Source organism: Nyctereutes procyonoides, unplaced genomic scaffold, assembly GCF_905146905.1.
Source record: "Nyctereutes procyonoides isolate TBG_1078 unplaced genomic scaffold, NYPRO_anot_genome, whole genome shotgun sequence".
NCBI lineage: Eukaryota > Metazoa > Chordata > Mammalia > Carnivora > Canidae > Nyctereutes > Nyctereutes procyonoides.
In genome coordinates, this window is record NW_026575020.1 from 15,185,839 (window position 1) to 15,209,411 (window position 23,573).

Below are 23,573 nucleotides of genomic sequence, written 5' to 3' on the forward strand. Positions count from 1 at the left end.
GTAGGGTAGGCTCTGTGGTGCAGCAGTTTAGTGCCGCCTGCAGCCCAGGATGTGGCCCAGGATGTGATCCTGGAAGCCCGGGATTGAATCCCTATGTCAGGTTCCCTGCATGGAGCCAGGTCTTTTCTCTGCCTGTAAGTCTCTACAAATAAATAAGAAAGCGCAGTAAATAAAAACCCCATAACACGGTAATAATTCCCATAGGAATCTGCCTTTAGGAACATAGACATATAGAAGCCACTCAGATGGCATCCCTTCCTTCTAGTTCCCCCTAAAGGGGAAAAAAGAACGATCATCAAGGACAAAGGGCAACACCAAAGTGACACCCAAAGCCAATTTCACGCTCAGGAAAGGACGCTGCATCTCCTCCTCGTGGTTTCTGGTACCCTACACATTCAGAGAAACTTCTCTAGTAACAAACTATAGAAATGATCCCTGAAAGTATAGTCTTAACCTTAGCCTTCGTGCCTCCGTTAGGCCTATAGCAGCCACACACTTTTTGCTAGTGGCGACATCCCCCCCTCCATGTTCTTCCCCTTTCAGAAATGTCACATAAACATATTTTCAAAGTGCTATTTTATACACCACCTTTTAAAACATTATGAGTCTTTTTCTTTTAGAAATTAAGTCTTCTAGTTCTTAATTAGCCTGTTAAGGACCGACACCCAATCAGAAGCTCTTGTCGTTCTAACACTTCCGGACTAGTGTAACGGTGTAACGGTGCGCAGAGGGGCGCCAACTAGTGCCCGCATCTCTTGTATTATACGTCCCGTCTAAGGGTGGAATTTTTTTTTAACCTCTAAGATTCTGAATTTTGAAAGCTAATTTAACACTTTTACTTTGAGACCGGCTGCTGGTTACTCACTTGTGTGGGAACCTAAGGGACACATATTGGATTCACCTGGGTGGCTTTTCAAAACAATGTATCCAGGCCAGTCCTTTTTTTTTTTTTTCTTTTTTTAGATTTTATTTATTTACTCCTGAGAGACACAGAGAGGCAGAGAGACAGGCAGAAGGAGAAGCAGGCTCTTCGCAGGGAGCCCGATGCCGCACTCGATACCAGAACCTCAATCGGGCCCTGAGCCAAAGGCAGATGCTCAACCTCTGAGCCACCCAGGAATCCCATCCAGGCCAGTCTTAAATGGGGAAATGTGGACGTTTTATTTTGAAAAACGATTTTTGGGGCGCCTGGGTGGCTCAGTTGTTTAGGGGTCTGTGTTTGGCTTAGGTCATGATCCTGCACTTCCAGGATCCAGTCCCACATCTGGCTCCCTGCTCCGCCAAGCGTCTGCTTCTCTCTGTCCTCCACTCATGCTCAGCTTTCCCAAATTAGTAAGATTTTAAAAAAAAAAAAAAAAGAAAAAACGATTTTCCCCTGCATTTTTTAAAAAGGATTTTATTTGAAGCGTGCACACAAGCAGGGGGAGGAACAGAGGGAGAGGTAAAGGAGACTCCCCATTGAGCAGGGAGCCCCAAGACCCTTAGATCATGACCCCCCCTGAAGGCAGATGCTTAACTACTGAGGCACCCCCACTTACTCTTTTTAATTGGAAAAAGTAACAACTGTAGGGTTGGGGGGGTCTGCTTTAATAGGTAATCATGTATATTTTCTATTGTTTGTAATTTTTAAATCTTAAATTGTATCACCTTTATTATTTTTTTAAAGATTTATTTATTCATGAGAAACACACACACACAGAGAGGCAGAGACACAGGCAGAGGGAGAAGCAGGCTCCATGCAAGGAGCCGGATGTGGGACCCGATCCCAAGTCTCCAGGATCACATCCTGGGCTGCAGGTGGCACTAAACCGCCGCACCACCGGGGCTGCCCATCACCTTTATTTATTTTATTTTTTATTTTATATTATATTTTATTTTTTAAAGATTTTATTTATTTATTCATTAGAGACACACACAGAGAGAGAGAGAAAGGCAGAGACACAGGCAGAGGGAGGAGCAGGCTCCATGCCAGGGAGCCCGACCTGGGACTCGATCCCGGGTCTCCAGGATCACACCCTGGACTGAAGGTGGCGCTAAACTGCTGAGCCACCGGGGCTGCCCTCACCTTTATTTTAAATATCATCAGGCCTATCTAGACAAAGATCAGGATTTTTTTAGTTTTCTTCTCGGTGCTACTCTGTATTAAATAAAATTCAATCTAAATAAGTCTTATTATTTTTTAAAAAAATAATTTGCCAGGTGAGTCTGACCAGCTACACACTTCTCCCTAACCCCCCAAAATACTCGGGACTTAAATGTGATTTCTCTTGTTCATTAAAAGAGAGACAAAACAAAAAAACAGAAATAAAACCAAAATCCCTATTATTTCTCCAGTACTTTAATATGTTCCAGGCCTTCTACTAAACCCTTTACATAGATCATCCCATTTAATCTTGGAACTAACTAACCCTAAGAGTTTAAGGAAATGGAAACTTAATGTTAAGTGGCTCACTCCACAAGGCCACAAGGCCACAAGGCTGTGTCCTGCCATCTTGAGCACTGACATTCCACCTTTCTGTATCTTCTAAGTCCTTATCTCCTTCCATGTAACCTACAGAAAAGGCTCTTTGTGTTTTGCCTAAGTCTAGAACTAGGTAAAACTTAATAAACTGACCTGACTAAAGTAAACCCATAAGGAAAGAAATAGGCAGTAGATGTACTGGTGGCGGCTGGTGGGGGGTAGGGAGAGTGGTGCAGAAGTTGCAAAGGGAGAAAAGGGAATCTGAAGTGTATGGACTGAGGAGCCAAGAGACATCACTTAGGCATTTCTTACAAATGCTAAGGCATCAAATCATAGGGCTGCCATTCCTGAGAAAAGATGGCTGGTGATGAACTACTTATTTTTTTGAGTCGGCGTAGCAATCAGAGGTGCTATGAAGAGGAAAAGGCTAAGAATATAGCCTGTATCCTGACTGGAAAGCCCTCTGGCCATTTCTTGACAGACAGCAGCCATGTATTTGCCCAATGAACAGCATTCAGCAGACCAAAAAGAAAATCAAAACTCCTGTCCTCAAGATTACTAAAGGAGCAAGTCACCAACTGGGTATTAAGTGACAAGCTAGGCCTCCCTGAAGGAACCTGAGACTTAGCCCTGCATATCTCACACCCATGTGATGTACACACACATAGAAAAACCCTACTTCTGAGCAGCAAAAAGAGAATGGGGTAAGGGGGAGGGGAGAGAAACATGATCCTTAATTATAAAATACTGAAATAAGGAATTGGACTAAATAATCTGCTTTGAAAGTCCCTTCTAGGGATGCCTGAGTGGCTCAGCGGTTAAGCATCTGCCTTCAGCCCAGGGCATGATCCTGGAGTCCTGGATGGAATCCCACATCTGGGTCCTGGCATGGAGCCTGCTTCTCCCTCTGCCTGTGTCTCTGCCTCTCAATCTCTGTGTCTCTCATGAATAAATAAATAAAATATTTTTTTAAAAAAAAGTCCCTTCTAGTTTGGATATTCTCAAATGACCTTATTCAATATTCATAACACTTCTATGAAGGAGGTTATTATTATTCCTGTTTTACAAAGAAATGGAGGCATAGAGAACTTACACTTCTTTGATCACAGACAATGCCAAACCAGGTTTCAATCCAATGTCTGATGCTAGCTTGCAGCACATAACAGATGCCAGACCTCAGCTACAAATATGCCTACCTTACATCTAGTTGACTGGTATCTTCTTTTTTTTTTAAGATTTATTTATTCATGAGAGAGAGAGAGGCAGAGACATAGGCAGAGAGAGGAACAGGCTCCATACAGGGAGCCCGACATGGGACTCGATCCTGGGTCTCCAGGATCAAGCCCCGGGCCAAAGGCCGGTGCTAAACCGCTGAGCCACCCAGGCTGCCCCTAGTTGACTGGTATCTTGAATTGAATATCTCAAAACCACTTTAACTCAACATGTCCAAGCTACTCTTGCCTGCTCCCTAAAACTAGGCTTCTCCCGGTTTCCTACCTCAGTGATGGTACCACTGTCCACCTGTCCAGGAGCACAAACCAGAAAACAAGGGTCATCTCTGACACCTTCCTTCACACCAGCCTGTCATAAGTCTGATGATTTATCTCCCACACACCTCTCAAATTCCTCCACCTTCACCTCTACTATCTTCCTGGCTGGTCAAGTGATCATCTTTCAGCTGGACAGAACTTAGCCTTCACTCACCAATGCCCTTCCACAATTCATTTCCCAAGCAGTGGCCAGGTTCCCTCTCAAACTTTTTTTTTTTTTAGATTTTATTTAAGTAATCTCAAAAAAAAAAAAGTAATCTCTATACTCACATGCGGCTCAAACTCACAATCAAGAGTTGCCTACTCCTCCAGCTGACCAGCCAGGTGTCCCAGGAAGGGTTCTTTCCTGGTAATTTTTTTTAAAGTAATTTCCACACCCAACATGGGGCTCAAACTCATGACCCTGAGATCGTAAGTCATATGCTCTTCTGACTGAGCCAGCCAGGTACCCCCCACCCTTTCAAACTTTAAATAATTAAATCCATGTCATTTTTGAGAGGCAATTCTCCATGGATCTCACATTTCTGCACATCAGCCTGGAGCATCTTTTCAAGCATGTTTGTATCATAAACAGACTTGAGAGCTAGAGACAGTGTCTCCCTCCAGAGCAAAGAGCAGGTTTGTTTTCTATTCAATATAATAAAGAATATGTCTGGGGCAGCCCGGGTGGCTCAGCGGTTTAGCGCGGCCTTCAGCCCAGGGCCTGATCCTGGAGACCTGGCATCGAGTCCCACATCAGGCTCCCTGCATGGAGCCTGCTTCTCCCTCTGCCTGTGTCTCTGCCTCTCTCTCTCTCTCTGTGTATTCTCATGAATAAATAAATAAAATCTTTAAAAAAAAAAGGACTTAAAAAATTAAAGAATATGTCTCCCTCTTGGTAAAATGTCAGGCAGGTGTATGCCCATTAAAAAAGACACAGTTTCCCTGCACTTGGGTTTTTGAAGCTCCTCTTCTGTCACGCAGCACTCTTGTATGCAGGCATCACTCGGCTTTCTTTGCATCACCATCTGGGAACTAGGGCTCCAGTGCAAAAATTACAATACTTTAGCTACTACTATTGCTGGGAATAATAAACTGTCCTTTATCTCTGACCCAGGAATCTATAATCTTGTGCCAGCATCCACAAAACTGTGAGAGGCTAAGTTGGCTTAGGACTGGAGCAATGGCACTCTGGTCTCACACCCCAGCAAAAATCAAGAGTCCTGTGCTTAACCGACTGAATGTTAATTGTACTTTTTTTTTAAAAAAGATTTATTTATTTATTTATGAGAGAGAGAGAGAGAGGCAGAGACACAGGCAGAGGGAGAAGCAGGCTCCATGCCAGGAGCCCAACGTGGGACTCGATCCCGGGACTCCAGGATCAGAGTCCCGGGATCGCACCCTCGGGCCAAAGGCAGGCGCTAAACCGCTGAGCCACCCAGGGATCCCTAACTGACTGAATGTTAATTGTACTTTATAAATTGTTTCTCTCCACTTGTGTTGCACTATCTATAACTTTAGTCAGATATTGGATCTCCTAAATGAATCCTTGGAATTCTCTATTTTTAAAATTTCTCACCAGTTTATATTACTCTCTGGGCTTTTTAATTGACTTTCACTGGTCAGTTTTCTATTAAACTTAGCAAATATGGTAGAACCTCAGATCCTGACAGTTACCTCAGACACTTACTTCTACCCTGCTGAAAATAACTTCAGTGGCATCTCACTGCTCTCAGGATGAAGGTGAAACACTTCACAATGGCTTCTAAGAAATAATATGTCTTAGCTCTCTTCTCTTGTTTCTCCAATCTCGTGCTTTAGCTCACATCTTCAGTTCTCACTATCCCACACACACCTACTTTCTTGAAGTCTCCAATATTCATTATGCTCCTACCAAAGAAGACCTCCCCACCTGTTACCTTTTCTAGAAATGCACTTCCTTGCCCTTTCTCTGGTTAACTTGTGATACTGTAATATAATAAGAAACCTGTATTTTGGTTTTCATCTTGACCCCTGACCAGAGAGCTACTAATACTTCTGTAATTCCCTAAGCAATAAAGGCAGTCTTTTGTTTAATGTTTGGTCTTTGATCCGGGTTCCTGACATATTTCCTGGGTGATAGAAGCATCTTTTGTTCTAATGAGAATACTCTTGGGAGTAGAGATTACTTAAAAAAGAAAAGAAAAGAAAAGAAAAGAAAAGAAAAGAAAAAAGAAAAGAAGAAAGAAAGAAAGAAAGAAAGAAAGAAAGAAAGAAAGAAAGAAAGAAAGAAAGATCTTAAAATTAAAATGAGATGGGGCACCTGTGTGGCTCAGTTGGTTAAGCATCTGCCTTCTGTTCAGGTCATGATCCCAGGGTCCTGAATCAAACCCCACCATTGTATCTGGTTCCCCTGCCCCGCAGGGAGTCTGCTTCTCCTTTTTCCTCTGCCTCTTCCCTGGCTTATGTGCTTGCTCTCTGTCTCTCTCTCAAATAAATAAATAAAATCTTTTAAAAAGGGGTGCCTGGGTGGCTCAGTGCTTGAGTGTCTGCCTTAGGCTAAGGGCATGATCCCAGAGTCCCGGGATCAAGACTCACATTGGGCTCCCCACAGGGAGTCTGCTTTTCCCTCTATGTCTTTGTCTCTCTCTGTGTCTCTCATAAATAAATAAAATCTTTAATTAAAAAATCCTTTTAAAAATCCCATTAAAAAATAGAATTATAAAAAAAAATAGAATTAGAATCAAAAACAAAAACCAAAGCTCATACAAAGGATAGATTAGTTGCCACAGGCAGGGTATGGAGGGTGGGCAAAATGGGTGAAAAGAGTCAGAATAAGTGACAGAGACGTACTGTACAGCATAGTATATATATTTAATACTGCACTGAATATTTGAAAGTTGCTAGTAGTTTATCTTAAATGTGCTCTATGCGGCCTGATCCTGGAGACTCAGGATCGAATCCCACATCAGGCTCCCTGCATGGAGCCTGCCTGTGTCTCTGTGTCCCTCTGCCTGTGTCTCTGCCTCTCTCTCTAGTTGTGTCCCTATGAATAAATAAATAAAATCTTTAAAAAAAATTTTTTCTAAAATTTTTATTTATTCATGAGAGAGAGAGAGGCAGAGACACAGGCAGAGGGAGAAGCAGGCTCCATGCAGAGAGCCCGACGTGGGACTCGATCCTAGGTCTCCAGGATCACGCCCTGGGCTGCAGGCGGCGCTAAACCGCTGCGACACCGGGGCTGCCCTTTAAGAAATTCTTTAAAAAAATGTGCTCTGTGCTCATCACAAGAAAAAATTTTGTTATGTATGGTGACATGTTAACCAGATATTGTGTAGTTATCATTTTGCAATATATACAAATATGGAATCATGTACAGAAATGTTATGTCAATAACAGCAAATCTTTTTTTAATTACAGCAAATCTTTAAAAATACTCCTGAAAACTGAAATATTCATAACAAAAAGTTAAAGTTTAATAGAAAACTTTGCAGTAAAAGTCAATTAAAAAGCCCAGAGAGTAATACAAACTGGTGAGAAATTTTAAAAATAGAGAATTCCAAGGATTCATTTAGGAGGTCCTTTATCTGACTAAAGTTATAGATAGTGCAACATAAGTGGAGAGAAACAATTTATAAAGTACAATTAACATTCAGTCAGTTAGGGATCCCTGGGTGGCTCAGCGGTTTAGCGCCTGCCTTTGGCCCGAGGGTGCGATCCCGGGACTCCAGTCCCGCGTTGGGCTCCCGGGATGGAGCCTGCTTCTCCCTCTGCCTCTCTCTCTCTCTCTGTGTGTGTGTCTATTATGAAGAAATAAAAAAATCTTAAAAAACAAAAATTCAGTCGGTTAAGCACTGGGCTCTTTATTTTTGCCCTCTGGCCATCCTATCGATGTGAGACTCTCTCCATGCCCTAGCTCGCTCTCTCCAAGAAAAAATAAAAAATAAAAGAAACCTGGAGTGTCCGCAGGCTCAGTTGGTTAAACATCGCCTTCAGCTGAGGTCAGGACCCCAGAGTCCTGGGATCTAGTCCTCCACCCAGCTAGAGAGCAGAGGCTCCCCGGGGAGTCACCCTCCCCCAAAATAACAAGAAAATATACTGTGAAAAACCAGAGTTGCCACACCAAAAGAATTGCTCCACCTCCAAAAATACACCCCAATGGCTGGTTACTGACCATATTCAAAAAGAAAGCGAGCACTTTTTTTTTTAAGATTTATTTATTCATTCACTATAGGAGAAAGAGAAAGACAAAAGAAACAGACAACATCTGGGAGCCCGACACAGACCCATCCCAGTACTCCACACCCTAAGCCAAAAGCAGGTGTTAAACCGCTTAGCCACCCAGAGATCTCAACCAAGTACCTCATGCCGAATGAAAGATACTAGAAAAACTTCCGAAAAACAAAGGTACAAGGGAAAAACACTACCTCCCCCAGAAAAAAAAAACGAACGAACCTAAATAATACGTCTAATCTTAACTCAGATCATTCAAGAAACCACTCAGACGGCATCCCTTCCCTCTAGTTCCTCCTGAAGGAGAAAGAAGAACGATCATCAAGGACAAAGGGCAACACCAAAGTGGCGCCCAAAGCCAGTTTCACGCTCAGGAAAGGACACTACACCTCCTCCTCGTGGTTTCTGGTACCCTACACGTTCAGAGAAACTTCTCTAGTAACAAACTATAGAAATGATCCCTGAAAGTATAGTCTTAACTTTGTTCTTGGTACCTCTGAAAGGTCTAGGGCAGCCATATACTTTGTACTCATGGCGAAATTTTTGTCAATTCATCTGCCTATTCATATACATTTTATTTTCTATTTCACAACAATTCGGTCAAATGGCAAAATTCAAAACATCATTTTTCGCCTGTAACTCTTCCAGCGATACATAAATTATGAACAAGCATTATTAACATGCGGCTTCCTAGCAGCCAATCACACGCTGCATGCCTGACTCCAACCCGAAGGGACCTGTATTGCCCCGCCCACCGCATCAGGCAACACCTGGGTCCCGATGGGGTTGCGCCGCCCCACTACAGGCTAAGAAAACGCTGTTCACGCCACTGGTCAGCGCTGGACTGCTTCTGGCTTGCTACAGAAGTCCGCTGACTTGAAGAGACCAAGTTTCCTTTGTCTTAAAAGAGAGGGGGGAGGTGGAGGCAGAGAAGAGACAGGCAACAAGTGGTATTCTTCTAATACCACATAACAATCATCATAGCCGTGATGATTTATTGAATATGCACTTGATGGCAGGCATTTTACTGTTTCATTTAATCCTCTAAGCAACTGAAGAAGGGTATCATTACTTCCTCATTCTCACAGATGCAGGCTATAACATCACACAGCTGGGGAAACCACTGTTGGAACCTAGGTATGCCTGGTACTAAATCAAGTCCAGATTCTTTTTTTTTTTTTTAAGTTTGTTTATTTATTTATTTATTTATTTATTTATTTATTTATTTTTTTTATTTATTTATGAGAGACACACAAAGAGAGAGGCAGAGACACAGGCAGAGGGAGAAGCAGGCTCCCAACAGGGAGCCCAATGTGGGACTCAATCCCCCCAGGCCCTGGGATCACGCCCTGAGTAGAAGGTAGATGCTCAACTGCTGAGCCACCCAGACATCCCAAGTCCAAATTCTTTTTGGTAAACCAAAGTGTCAGGAGGTCTAGTCTCCAAATTAAGTTCTCTAATAAAGCACTAAATATATCATCACTCAAAGTTCAGTCCTGAATGTTTCACCTTCATGGCTTGTACATCTCAGAAGCAGTCTACTTATTTACCTGTAGCAAAGTTAATCCCGGTTTCTTCTTAAAGAAACATGCATGTGGTTTTCTGAATCAAACACATTTTTCAGTGCTAATACAACCATCAGGTTCATCTCATCTAACCACTTCTATTTTTTTAAGATTATTTATTTATTTATTTATTTATTTATTTATTTATTTATTTATTTATTTATTTATTTATTTATTCATGATAGACATAGGGGGAGAGAGAGGCAGAGACACTGGCAGAGGGAGAAGCAGGCTCCATGCAGGGAGCCCGTTGTGGAACCCGATCCCGGGACTCCAGGATCACACCCTGGGCCAAAGGCAGGCGCTAAACCGCTGAGCCACCCAGGGATCCCCTCATCTAACCACTTCTAATGCAATCTCCTAGGAGATAGTCAAATGTTCTGTACTTAAATTCCATCAGAAAGGGACAGCGTTTGGGGAGCTTTGGTGGCTCAGTTGGTTAAGCATCTGCCTTCAGCTCATGTCATTAATGCAGGGTCCTAGGATTCAGGTCAGGTCATTAACCCAGGGTACTGGGATCCAGCCCTGCATCAGGCTGCCCGCTCAGCGAGGAGCCTGCTTCTCCCTCTCCTGCTGCCCCCTCCCCTTGTGTTTTCTGTCAAATAAAATCTTTTTTTTTTTAAGATTTTATTTATTTATTCATGATAGTCACACAGAGAGAGACAGAGAGGCAGAGACACAGGCAGAGGGAGAAGCAGGCTCCATGCAGGGAGCCCGACGTGGGATTCAACCCCGGGTCTCCAGGATCGTGCCCCGGGCCAAAGGCAGGCGCCAAACCGCTGCGCCACCCAGGGATCCCTGTCAAATAAAATCTTAAGAGGAAAAAAAAAAGGAAGAAAGAAAAAGACAGTGTTTGGGCAATCTGCCCATGTCTGAGACACATCCCCCGGTGTCAGAGCAGCTCCTAATATCTTGAAGTTATAAAGTGCCTTCCAGGGCAGCCCCGGTGGCGCAGTGGTTTAGCGCCGCCTGGAGACCCGGGATCGAGTCCCAACGTTGGGCTCCCTGCATGGAGCCTGCTTCTCCCTCTGCCTGTGTCTCTGCCTCTCTCTCTCTCTCTCTCTGAATAAATAAATAAATAAATCTTTAAAAAATTAAAAAAAATAATAAAGTGCCTTCCAATCACTTTTACCCAAGAGCCTGGCTGTGGTCTGGACTCTTAACACTTTTCCATTCTCCATTCCTCCAACGTTTCTAGGTTTCTAGGAACTCCTCAATATCCATGCCATATTGTGCATGTAGACAGACTCTCCAAATGCATGTAATTCTATCACTCCAGCACATCCTGTTTTTGTTTTTTCAATATTTTATTAAGTAATCTCTACACCCAATGTGGGGCTCAAACTCACAACCCTGAGATCAAGAGTCACATGCTCCACCAAGTAAATCAGCCAGGTGCCCCCAACTCAACTTTTTCTTTGTAAGGTCCTGACCTAAATATACCTTCCTCTAACAGGTTTCCCTTGATTACTCCCCAGACAAGGTGGCTGAGATGTACCTGCTGTACTTCTTTGCCTCCCACCCTTCTCATTACTTTTATTATTTTTTTAAGATTTATTTATTCATTCATTCAGAGAGAGCAAAGAGAGAGGCAGAGACACAGGCGGAGGGAGAAGCAGGCTCCATGCAGGAAGCCTGATGTGGGACTCGATCCCAGGTCCCCAGGATCACACCCCAGGCTGCAGGCAGCGCTAAACCGCTGCACCACGGGGCTGCCCCCTTCTCAGTACTTTAATTACTAACTCATGTCTGCTGCTTCTGCTGGATTACACTCCTGGAAGGCAGGGACACATTTGTTCTTGGTGTCCTAACCCCAAGACTCAATTAATATATATGTAATAAAAAAATGAATAAAGTCTGGGTTGAGGTTCTGGAACTCAGGAACCCACCTTTAGTTTTAGAATTCATATAATTTATATAACTGGTCTTCTGAATGGGCTGAACCAAGTAGATACAATCAGGAAACATTTCTTCCCTTTTTACTGCCCTCAAGTACACTCTTTTGGTTACCTTACCTTTTCCCTCCCTGGAGAGGCATCTCAGGCAGATTCCATAGTATTTAAGTCATTTTGAAGCCCTCAAGCACAGTCATTTCAGATAATAAATTGTCCAGTCCTGTTAAATCAAAACCTCTTCTCTGCTCTTCCAGTTCCCTGACTTCAAGGTTGTTTCTGACAACTCCAGAGCTGGAGGGGAAGGACCAATGAGATAAACAAGGGGCAAGGCCTTCAAACTTAGCTGATCCTCTTTGTAGCTTTTGGCCTCTTCCTAATGTCGGCTCTTCTGTAGGAGAGGTTAGTGGGTCCTTCAGGTATCTCCACTCCATTTCACAGCACTCTAACGCAGGCCAGTGCCCTCTCCTGACCTCTTGCTGTATCTCTAGCCTCTCTGTTGGGATTCTTCCTGCCTTCATAGGTGAGATCCTTTAGATGGCTCAGCTACCTTCTACACACTCTACCTACCCCACTAACTGGTGGGGGTGTAGCTAATCCAACTGCTGGTCTCTCACATTTATCAAGTCATCAAGAGCTGCTCTAGGAAGGAGGCAGACAGCACTCTTTCCAACCTCTAAATTCCAGGTAACATGCCAGGTTATCTTCACACCACACTAGTGGCAGCTGGTGTAGGCTGACATTTCTACTATTTGGCAGACTGAGACATAGGCTCCCAACTATCCTGACTGCAAATGCTACAATTATCTCCGTGGGTTCACCTGAAGGACCTCTTATTTGGCTTTAAGATGGGAATGTCCTATGAATGTCTTTTAAAGAATCTTTTCCAGGGCTCCTGGGTGGCTCAGTTGGTTAAGTGTGCCCTCAGCTCAGGTTGTGATCCCAGGGTCCGAGGATCAAGTCCCGAATCAGGCTCCCTGCTCAGGAGGGAGTCTGCTTCTCCCTCTCCCTCTGTGCGCTCTCTCTCTCAAATAAATAAATCTTTGGGATGTCTGGGTGGCTCAGTGGTTAAGCGTCTGCCTTTGGCTCAGAGCATGACCTCAGGTCTGGGGTTTGATTCCTGCATCAGGCTCCCTGCGAGGAGCCTGCTTCTCCCTCTGTCTGTGTCTCTGTCTCTGTATGTCTCTCATGAATAAATAAATAAAATCTTTAAAATAAATAAATCTTTAAAAAAATAATCTTTCCACTGACACCCTCACCACTACTCCACTGCCTTCTCCTAGATAGGCTTGAGGTGGGTGATGGACTTGAAGGTCCAAGGACCATTTTAGGCATCTCCTACTAAGTCCTGCTTTAGACTGTGGGGAAACTTGTCACCCCTTGTTCTCCACTCTGAGGCTTTTGATGAAATTCCCAGACACGGACAAAATCCTGCTTTGAGATCTAGTTATACCTGTCAAGCTCTTCCCTGCTCTAGCTTAGTAGAAAGAATTTGAAGATGCAGAACATTCAGATGTCTAAGATATAATAAATATTTGAATACTCTGCTTTTCACACTGGAGAGTTTGAATAGACAGACACTAGAAGTTGTAGTATACCTACTGTAAACATCCATTTTTATGTTAACACACATATGAATGTGTTATGGAATAAAATGCAAAGTTTTGAGGGTGAAAAAAACCAACAGGATCTTTCAAATAAATTATTGAACTCACTGTCAACTACTTCATCTATAGACTCTAGGAGTAGTACATGGAAACACTTGAGAACTTTCTGAATGAATTATTTTGTGGGATAGTTGGATCCTGCAAAAATTGGAATTACCTTTCTGAAGCAAATGGAGAAACACTGCAGATAAATTAGGTCACCCTGACTGTTTCACAAACAGCTGAGAAAAGCTTCATAAACCTCTCCCTCTATACTAAGAAGGGAGAGGGGAAATTCAGCAGGACTTCCAGTTATTCTAAAAAAAAAAAAAAAAAAAAAAAAAAAAAAAGCAGGTCTGGGTCTACACATCAAGGGCTAAATACCAGCAGAGGTTTTGTCCATGTATGGTTTAGTGTTTGTTCTTTTGAAGATTGCCTAAGCTACATTTGCTATTTCCATCTGCCTTGTAGGCTGAGCTGCCTGTAACATCCAGCAAAAAAACCCTGGAAACAAAAGCACCAAGTCCCTGGGAGGAGCAAAGGGGAAAGCCATGAAAGCTGGTCTCCTCAATCCACCACAGGCTTCAGAAGACTCAGCAGATGGTGTAGATTAAAGGAGAAACAGGAATCAGGCAGAATTAAGTGGGTGGCTGGGGCCTGAGGAGAAATTTTAGGCGCCTAACAGTTGGAAGACCTTATGGTTCCCTAGCACAAAACAAAACAGTCTCCAAACAACAATTTAAGGCCTTTATTGAGCAATGACTGCATTGGTAGGGAACATCTTATCTCTAAATTAACTTTTAATTTCCCCAAGAACTCATACCTTTATGATGTACCTGATTTTCCTTCCAACACTATTCAGAAATGCAAACCAAGTCACATCTGCAATTTTTAAGTATTTACCTTTCTTGAGAATCTTCTTCACTTTCACATAGTTCCCTTGTTTGACATATTCATGAAGCTGAGCTTCCAAGGAGTCATTTCTTAAGGAACCAAGCTGAACAGGACAGGGGACTGGAAGATGAACAGCCCGAGACATCCTGTTTCAAAAGAAAGCAACATTCTTATTTTAACTCAATCAGAAATGCAATGAAGCAACTTAGATTCTTTCATATTTCTTTCTCTACCTGTCCACTTTTATTTCTAATGAACAGGATTAGGGGAATAATTACTGAAACTCTACAAGATTAATTTTTGGTTTAATATTACTGGTGAAATTGAAAAACCAATAGCATTAATTCTCAGGACTAAAAAGTGATGGCTCCTGGGAAGTAAAATTAGAAATATACATATTAGTTGTATCATTAGGATAACTAGGTACCTATTAATTTTGAAAGGTTAGTACACAAATGTAGTTACTACATGGGGATATAGACAGTATAGCATAATGGGTGAGGTTCAGTTTAGACTCTGGTCCTGGCCCTATCACCTCTGTAACTGTGACCTTGGAGAAATTTTTTAACCTTGATAGGCCTCAATTTCTTCATCTGTAAATGGAGATAACAATAAACTCTGGTCCTGGCCCTATCACCTCTGTAACTGTGACCTTGGAGAAATTTTTTAACCTTGATAGGCCTCAATTTCTTCATCTGTAAATGGAGATAACAATAACCAATAATGAGAGGCTTGAATGAGGTAGTATGTGTAAAGTGCTTAGAACTGTGCCCAGCACCAAGCCAGCTCTGTTAGTATGCACAATCAAATCCATGCAGAGAAATTTTAACTTTTCATGTGTGGCATTCATACATGACCATCACAGTCAAGTCAAGTGTTTGTGGTATACCTACCATGTGTCCTCAAATGTGACAGGTATTGTTTAAGACACCTAAAATTGGATCCTCGCCATCACAATGGTTGGTCTAGCAGGACAGACAAGAGGTACCATGCCAGTGCTCCACAGACAGGTGATAAGAGAGGGAAGCCCCATCCACATGAATCAACAAACATACAGATCAGGGACATAACTAAGTGTTACATGGAGAGAAGAGTGTGAAAAGGGGTGAAGCAAAATAAAAAGCCAAGAAGGCTAACACATTTAGTAGGTCTTCACCAGCCAGGAAGCTTATGTCAGAATTTCTTTCCTTTTTAAGGATGAGTAATATTTCATTTAAGGTATATACATTTTGCTTATCTATTCATCAATGGACACTTGGGTGGATTCTACCTTTGACTGTTGTAAATGATGCTGCTATGGACATTTTGGTGTACAGTCTCTTCAAATACCTGCTTTCAATTCTTTTGGCTATATACCCAAGAAGCAGGATTCCTGGATCACATGGTAATTATTTGTTCTTTCTGTTTTTGACAGGGAAGGGCAGAGGGAGAGAGGGAGGGAGAATCCCAAGCAGGCTCCACTCTCTTTGTGGAGCCTGATGCAGGACTTGATCTCACAACCCTGAGATCATGACCTGAGCTGAAACCAAGGTTTGGGTGCTTAACCAACTGAGCTACTACCCAGGCACCCCTCACATGATAATTCTATGTTTAATTTTTTGAGGAATTGCCATACTGTTTTCTGTACTGGCTATACCATTTTGCATTCCCACCACAAGTACACAAAAGTTCCAGTTTTTCCAGATCCTCACCAACACTCATTATTTCCTGTTTTTTGTTTTTAAGATTTGTTTGAGAGAGAGAGAGAGAGAACCAGTGGGAGGGGTAGAGGGAGAGAGAGAGAGAATCTCAAGGCTCGATCCTGCGACCTGAGATCATGACCTGAGCTGAAACCAAGAGTGGACACTCAACCAACTGCACCACCCAGGTACCCCTATTTTTTCCCCTAGTAATATAGCCTTCTTAATGATTCTTGATCTCCTTATTTTTACTTAATTGTATTTACACAGGGAGACCTGGGTGGCTCAGTGATTGAGCATCTGCCTTCTGCTCAGGTCGTGATCCTGGGGTCCTGGGATCAAGTCCTGAATCAGGCTCCCCGCCAGGAGTGTGCTTCTCCCTCTGCCTATGTCTCTGCTTCTCTCGGTGTGTCTCTCATAAATGAATGAATGAATGAATGAAATCTTTAAAAAAAAAAAAAAGAAAGTTCAAATAAAGCCAATAAAACCCTGAGACCCACTTAGTGTTTACATGATTACTTTTTCCTAAAGCTCCAGAATACGCACATCTCTTGAGGATTGAAGCATAGCTTGTGTTCATTATTTACACACTAACATTCACTCCCTTAGTATTTCTAGCTGTCCTTCTTTTTCCCCAATAATCATCAGAACTTATTCTTTTTGTTTGTTTAAGATTTTATTTATTCATTTGAGAAACAGAGCATGAGCAGGAGAGGGAGAGGGAGAAACAGATTCCCCTGCTGAGCAGGGAGCCCAATGAAGGGCTCCATCCCTACCCGGAGACCATGACTTGAACAGAAAGCAGACACATAATCGCTTAACAGACTAAGCCACCCAGTGCCCCAATTCTAAGAAACTAATCTTTAAGGAGTAGCGGGCCTCAAAATGTTATCCAGGGTTCACAATCAACACTGCAGAGCAGGGTAAAACAGTTTTTTGTTTTGTTTTGTTTTTAAGATTTTATTTATTTGAGAGAGGGAAGGAGAGAACAGGAGGGCGCACAAGGAGGGGGAGGGGGAGAGGAAGAGGGAGGACAAGTGGACTCCAGTGAGCCAGGAATGGGGGTGGGGTGGGGTGGGGGGTTGGATATTGCAGCTAGATCCCAGGACCAGGAGATTATGATCATAGCCAAAGTAGTCTACACTACTGAGCCACCCAGGTGCCCTTAGGTAAAAATTTTTATAACAATCCTTGAGCAGGATCCCTGGGTGGCTCAGCGGTTTAGTGCCTGCCTTCAGCCCAGGGCATGATCCAGGAGTTCCACATCTGGATCCCTGCATGGAGCCTGCTTCTCTCTCTCTGCACCCCACCTGACCTTCTTCCCTCCCTCCCTCCCTCCCTCATAAAAAAAATGTTAAAAAAATCTTTGACTTTGCAGCCTCTCTGGAAAATTCTAAATACAAACACACTTCACTAACATATGCAGCTCTTCGCTCCTCAGTAGAAAACTAGTGCCCCAAAAACTAAAAGCTAAATTATCACTCAATTATTTTTACTTTTTAAAAAATTATTGTATTCACGAAAGACAGAGAAAAAGAGGCAGGCAAGAAAGAAGCAGGCTCATGTAGAGAGCCCAATATGGAACACAATCCCAGGACCCTGGGGTCAAAGACAGATGCTGAATCACTGAGCCACCCAGGGACCCGTAACACCAAGTTGATAGGTATAAACAAAGCCACCCAGAGACCCCTAACACCAAGTTCATAGAGATAAATGTAGCAGAATGTATTAAACCGTGGAAACCAGCACAGGAAATATCAAGAGACTGTTCTATCTTTGACAACACTTACCAGGGGAAAGCGCGAACGCAGTCCCCCACTACCACAAATTATGCAGTCGAGTTTCCCACATTTGGGGAAATCGCAGGGGTCAGCACATCCGGAGTGCAATGGATGAGCCTCGCCCTGGGAAAACCACCTTCGTGATCATGGTATCTCCCCTGCCAGGTAAGTATGAGGTGAGGAACATGCCTGGTACTTCACCCTCATCCTCAACACACTATACAGTAACGGTCAATTATATTCCGAGTCCTTTAGGCCTTCAGTTCCAAACTGCAAGGTTACTCAGATGACACTGACCAGGGCACACCAGCGGATATGTAGAGGAAATTCTGCCTCATGGAAAATGAATTCGAACACGCAGTCACCACGCCCTTCATCTCCATATGCCCGCCCCTTGTCTCGTCGTCATTCTTGACGTCACTTTGTTGGAGAAAGGGATAAATTCGTTCTAGCTATGCCTCGCAACGATTCAAAAGATGATGCCGGGAAAGAAAAAAAAAAAAAGATGATGCCGAACAAGTGTAGCTGGGGAGTTTTTTTAAATTCTTTGTTTACCCCAGCGTGGGCAAGTTTGGATTATACAAGTCTGGGAGGCAGTGGCCTGCGGCCGGCAGAGAACGACTACACAGCCTCCATTCCCCTAAATTGTAAAGAAAATACTGTTTGCCTACCTCACAAGGCTTCTGTGAGGACGGAATAAGAGAATGCAGGTGAAATGCAGGCTCAAGCCCCTCCACTCACAGCCCGGCCACGCTCCAGGACAGGTGTGAGTCTGCAGTTTTTGGCACAAAGGGAAATGGCCTGGATTTGATTACAAACCGAGTGCCCCTCCCTTTTTTTTGGACAACAAAACCAGAGGACACTATTTTCCTTTCTGCTCCTTGCTGGCCAGGTGCTGTTAGGCAAAACGACCGTGTGTGCAGCAACTGTAGTATCAAAGGCTTTGATGGTGTAGAGGCAAAATTTTACCTCGGCCCTGTTAGCATCTCTGGCTGGACCTAAGAATTAATTTGGCATCGACTGTGTAGCAGTCTAAAAGGATTAAAACAAATTTTTTTAACAGAAATTTACCTAACACAGAAGCTCTTGAAATGAAGACCTAAATAAATGGCAAAACTTATGAAAAGCTTTTGTATTAGGTTGAACAAAGAGAGGCAATCGTGTTTTCTTTTTTGTTTTTTGAGGAAATTGTGGAAAAGTAACATATATGGGGGGGCTTTACACAGACATAAATTCTTTTTAACAAGGTATGTACAGAATTCTCTCAGGTTTGAATCCCCTTCTCTGGGAACATTTCTTTTTCCCTGTTATAAGGAGGACATCTTCTACATGGGAGTTTTATCTCTTAATCTCAGGAAGAGGGGAGGTCAGAACCTACCCTTATATCTGCTGTTTTTCAAGTGCTTTTAGCTCAAAAGAATCCTTATGTCAAAGTGGCCTATTTTGGGGTGGCATATTCTGCTACCCTTCATTGGTATTTCCCTCAGTAATTAGTATACGTGATTTTTTTTTCTTTAGGTCATCTCTGTGCACAACATGGGACTTGAACTCACATCCTCAAAACCACAGTTGCATGATCTACCTACCAACTGAGCCAGCCAGGTACCCAGCACATGTGATTAAAAAAAACAAACAAACTTTGCTTTATTTAAATTTTTGAGGATATTTTAAATTACAATATTAATATTGTATATTACAATATTACAATAGTGATAAATGTCCCTTGCAGATAATTTGGAAAAGACAGAAAAATATTTTTAAAACATTAAACCACAATCCTCTACAAAATTACCACTGTTAACACTTTGATATTCAACATGGTAATTTCAATATGAATATATATTTTAATAGGATTAAACCTCACACTATGTTTTCTATTCCTTTTGGTATATACATTGGATCACAGATAACTATAATCAATATTATATTGCTTCTATTTTATTGCCACTGTTCATATATATGAACAACCTTGTTGATTTATCTTTGTAAGTAACTGATGATTTCTTAGGGTTATTTTTATTTATTTAATTTTTTTTAATGTGTGGGTTTTGTTTTGTTTTCTAAAGATTTTATTTATTTACTCATGAGAGACATAGAGAAAGAGAGGCAGAGACACAGACACAGGCAGAGCGAGAAGCAGTTTTCAGTGGGGAGTCCGATGAGAGAATCTATCCTGACTGTGGCATCATGGAAGGCAGACACTCAACCACTGAGCCACCCAGGCATCCCTAAATAAAAACGTGGTTTTATTTTTAAAGATTTTATTTATTTATTACTGAGAGACACAGAGAGAGAGGCAGAGACACAGGCAGAGGGAGAAGCAGGCTCCATGCAGGGAGCCTGATGCGGGCCTTAATCCAGGAACCCTGGGATCAGACCCTGAGCTGAAGGCAGATGCTCAACCGCTGAACCACCCAGGCATCCCTAAAAAAATGTTTTTAAGTAAACTGTACACCAATATGGAGCTCCAGCTCACAACCCCGAGGATCAAGAGTTGCATGCTCTAATGACTGAGTCTGCTAGGCATCCCTCTTGGGTAATTTCTAGTATTTTTTTCCCTATAATTTTACAATCATCTTAAGAAGTGCTTTAAGTTATTATGTGTGAGTGGGGTCAGAGTAGAGGTGACATATGATACATATTTTTAAATTATTTAAAAACAATTTTTCCCTGATTTATCTTTCAATGTCTAGATCTCTAATTTTAGGGTTAGGGTTAATTATAAAAACAACTTCAAGTTTGTTAAGAATGAGAGGGAAGCCTAAATTGTATAATGTACCATGCCATAAAAGCAGCATACAAACCTGAATATATAGTATGATTAAAACTATTCCTGGGACGCCTGGTTGGCTCAGTGGTTGAGCGCCTGCCTTTGACTTAGGGTGTGATTCCAGGGTTCCAGGATCAAGGCCTGCATCAGGCTCCCTGCATGGAGCCTGCTTCTCCGTCTGCCTATATCTCTGCCTCTCTATGTGTCTCTCATGAATAAATAAAATCTTAAAAAATAATAATAAAAACTGCGTGACTACACTGATAAGATGAATATATTATTATATGACATTTCCTTTTTTTTTTAAAGCAAACTCTAGGACGTCTGGGTGGCTCAGCAGTTGAGCATCTGCCTTTGGCCCAGGGTGTGATCCCGGGATCCACGATGGGAGTCCCACATCAGGTTCCTTGCAGGGAGCCTGCTTCTCCTTCAGCCTGTGTCTCTCTGCCTCTTTCGCGTGCTGTGTCTCTCATGAATAAATAAAAATCTTTAAAAATAAATAAAAATAAAAAGCAAACTCTGCTCCCAACATGGGGCTCTGAACTCTTGAACCCAAGACCCAAAGCTGCATATACTTTGAGCCAGCCAAGCACCCCCTAAGTGACATATTCTTCTACCTAAGAATTCACTTTTTCTTTGATTTTAAAAATGCTTTAGGCACCCTACCTACAGTACCTACATGTTTAAGTCAATCCTGAATTCGCTGGTAGTTTGCAACACCAGGTGGCTTCACAAAAGAAAATTAAATGTTGAAGTATGCACTCTTCAACTCGGTGAAGAAAAAGCAGTCATTGCATAAGAATGAGCATGTGAGTTTATGTACGTTAACACAGCAAGGTCTTCGAGGAGCTTAAAAGAACAGGAGAAGCTGGGCAGCCTGGGTGGCTCAGCGGTTTGGCACTGCCTTCGGCCCAGGGCGTGATCCGAGAGACCCAGGATCGAGTCCCACGTCGGGCTCTCCGGATGAAGCCTGCTTCTCCCTCTGCCTGTGTCTCTGCCTCTCTCTCTCTGTCTCTCTCATGAATAAATAAATGAAATCTTAAAAAAAAAAAAAAGAAAAAAAAGAACAAGAGAAGCTTTCCAAAAAATCAAAGCGATGGACGCCTGGGTAGAGGTGACTGGGTGGCTCAGCGGTTGAGCAGACTTCTGCCTTCATTCAGCTCAGGGCATGATCCCAGGGTCCTGGGATCAAGTCCCCACACTGGGCTCCCTGCAGGAAGCTTGCTTCTTCCTCTGCCTATGTCTCTGCATCTTTCTTTCTGTGTCTCTCAAGAATAAATAAAATCTTTAAAAAATAAAAAACGGGATCCCTGGGTGGCTCAGCGGTTTTGGTGCCTGCCTTCGGCCCAGGGCGTGATGCTTGAGTCCCAGGATGGAGTCCCACGTCGGGCTCCCTGCATGGAGCCTGATTCTCCATCTGCCTGGGTCTCTGCCTCTCTCTCTCACTCTCGCTCATAAATAAACAAACAAACTTAAAAAAATAAAAAACATAAAGCGAATAAAGTTAGAAAGTGACAAAATGAGATACAAATTTTGGTAACAAGATCTACTTATCCCAAGAAGATGTGGTCTATGTATACAATGGCATATTACTCAGCCATTAGAAATGACAAATACCCACCATTTGCTTTGACGTGGACGGAACTGGAGGATATTATGCTGAGTGAAGTAAGTCAATCAGAGAAGGACAAACACTATGTGGTCTCATTCATTTGGGGAATATAAAAAATAGTGGAAGGGAATAAAGGGGAAAGGAGAGAAAATGAGTGAAAACATCAGTGAGGGTGACAGAACATAAGAGACTCCTAACTGGGAAACAAACAAGGAGTGGTGGAAGGGGAGGTGGGCAAGGGGTTGGGGTGACTGGGTGATGGGCACTGAGGGGGGGGCACTTGACGGGATGAGCACTGGGTGTTATACTATATGGGTTGGCAAATTGAACTCCAATAAAAAAAAAAGAAAAGAAAGGGAAGGAAGGAGAGAGGGAAAGAAGGAAGGAAGGAGGGAAGGAAAGTAGGTTCAAATGACTTACAAAAGAATGGGCTGAATATGTCGTATTCGAGTATAGAATGTTAAAAATGACTACAAAGATGTAAAATATGAGGAAGCCTGGGTGGCTCAGTGGTTGAGCGCCTTCCTTTGACTGAGGGCATAATCCTGGAGCCCCTGGATAGGATGGAGTCCCACATCGGGCTCCCCATGGTGAGCCTGCTTCTCTGTCTCTCTCATAAATAAAATCTTAAAAAAAAAAATCTACTTCTCCCCAAACGACCAAAGTATTAACAAATCATAACCTGGGGGGAGGGGGGAGAGTCAGAGCCTGCTTGCCGGCAGCCCACGTGGCTCAGCTCAGCAGGCTCAGCTCAGCAGCTTAGCGCTGCCTTCAGCCCAGAGCCTGATCTTGGAGACCCTTGGATCGAATTCCCAATGCCGGTCTCCCTGCACGGAGCCTGCTTCTCCCTCTGCCTCTATGAATAAATAAATAAAACCTTTAAGTTAAAAAAATAAACGAATCCTGCTGTTTGCTTCTTTCTTCCCCTCTGAAGTAAAATACCTAAAAAAACTCTTGCACCCAAAAGTCAAGACAAGACCTTACCACCATAGTTTGCCTTAACTATTCAGAAAAAAAAAGTTAACAAATTTCTACTGGTTCAACAATTCATACAGGGGAGAGCGCGAACGCAGTCCCCACTACCACAAATTATGCAGTCGAGTTTCCCACATTTGGGGAAATCGCAGAGGTCAGCACATCCAGAGTGCAATGGATAAGCCTCGCCCTGGGAAAACCACCTTCGTGATCATGGTATCTCCCCTGCCAGGTAAGTATGAACTGTAACAGAACACAGCAATACCCGCTCCTGCGCACACCACTCTAAGGTTGGGGTCACTCCTGAAACGACTCTAATTGGCCTTTATCTACAAGTACTGACATGAAAAACGAGATTTTTGTGCTATATATCTTACTATTGGTAACAGCAGATAACCATACACATTTTTCCAGTAAACATGGCCCCAAAGGCTCCTTGTCTTAAATCTGCATACTCCACCTCCCGGCATTACATCACGTGCGCTCGACCCTGGCAGAGCCGGCAGCTGCTCTCTCTCTTTTGAGGCTGCCTTCGCAGACCAGTTCCTTCCCTTTGC

The 23,573-nt window shown here is 42.9% G+C and overlaps 4 non-coding genes across 4 annotated transcripts; all 4 read right to left on the reverse strand.

Moving 5' to 3' along the window:
* Positions 1–236: 236 nt before the first annotated feature.
* LOC129518544 (small nucleolar RNA U3) lies at positions 237–451 on the reverse strand. The gene has a single exon (XR_008666213.1). It is a non-coding gene; the product is annotated as a small nucleolar RNA U3 (small nucleolar RNA).
* Positions 452–8,464: 8,013 nt separating this feature from the next.
* LOC129518549 (small nucleolar RNA U3) lies at positions 8,465–8,679 on the reverse strand. The gene has a single exon (XR_008666214.1). It is a non-coding gene; the product is annotated as a small nucleolar RNA U3 (small nucleolar RNA).
* An 8,989-nt stretch (positions 8,680–17,668) lies between these two features.
* On the reverse strand, positions 17,669–17,832 carry LOC129518093 (U1 spliceosomal RNA). The gene has a single exon (XR_008666120.1). It is a non-coding gene; the product is annotated as a U1 spliceosomal RNA (small nuclear RNA).
* A 5,262-nt stretch (positions 17,833–23,094) lies between these two features.
* Positions 23,095–23,256, reverse strand: LOC129518224 (U1 spliceosomal RNA). The gene has a single exon (XR_008666149.1). It is a non-coding gene; the product is annotated as a U1 spliceosomal RNA (small nuclear RNA).
* Positions 23,257–23,573: the final 317 nt, after the last annotated feature.